The 1,024-nt window shown below is 44.0% G+C and overlaps 1 pseudogene; it reads right to left on the bottom strand.

The window, feature by feature from the left end:
* Nucleotides 1–1,024, bottom strand: part of LOC148740617 (uncharacterized) — a 1,045,961-nt pseudogene that overhangs the window by 695,257 nt on the left and 349,680 nt on the right.

Genomic DNA, 1,024 nt, shown 5'->3' with positions numbered 1-1,024 from the left:
TCCTCTAGAAAGTCTTTCCTGAATTTGAACTGAAAAAAGGCTCAGTTTAATATTTCAAACATCCACCAGTACATTTCTTGCGCTTCACTGTCACCGGGACAACCTTATTCAGTCAAGTCACGAAAACATTTAAGTCCTTACATTCCAGCACACTCTCTCCCACGACTGGTCTTCTTTTTCGAAAACTCCCATGCTTTCCAAGGGGCAAGTAACACTAGCTACATGCCACTATAGCTGCCATGTGATCCATGCCACAAGTCACTTCCATTACTTTGCCTGATACTTTAACCTGAAAAGCCATAAATAAAAAAGAAGTTTATATAAACTTCGCTCAGGAAGTTTAACAGGCCAAAACATTCGCCGAATGATGAATCCGTCAGCCCGTCTCCCCTTTCGTACCACCGCCAGTAAATCAGTCGTTTTACTTAGAGACTCAACTTGCAAGACCAGGTCACAAATGCTTATGAGGTGCAACTCACCCGCATAGACGTCCATTAATTGAGTGTGAAGTCAAGACCCAGTCTCCCAAATGACCCTCTACCCCAGGTGTACAGGTCTCCTGATTCTGAGAGAGGTAGCGAGAGTAAATAATTGTGACTCACGAGAAGTCCTGATTTTGTACTGGTTTTGTCCAATGTCTTGCACCTGTCTAGCAATATAAATTATGTAATTCCGGCTTCAAGTGAAGATTTTTTTCAAGAGAAATGCGTCCATTTGCCTGAGCGTGAAAAGAAATCGGAGAGGTCATGATCTCGTGGTTAGTCACGTCTTTTTTCAGGGAGGGGAGGGTGGGGGGTCAAGACATAAAAAGGAGGCAGGAGGAAACAATGCCCCAGAGGTCGAGTTACGCCGATAAGACGTGGGTCCCAAATGTTGTTTTGTTATACAAACCTCTTACCACAGCGCAACTTACAGGGCCACAAATCAAGCTTCAAATAGTGTCACCTACGTTGGAGAACTCCTCGATTTTTCTTGGCGTCTTTGAATAGGAAACTTCTTTACCGTGTCCAAGAACCCCGTATCC

This window comes from Stylophora pistillata, chromosome 2 (assembly GCF_964205215.1).
Source record: "Stylophora pistillata chromosome 2, jaStyPist1.2, whole genome shotgun sequence".
Taxonomy (NCBI): Eukaryota; Metazoa; Cnidaria; class Anthozoa; order Scleractinia; family Pocilloporidae; genus Stylophora; species Stylophora pistillata.
This window is presented reverse-complemented; position numbering and strand designations above follow the sequence as displayed.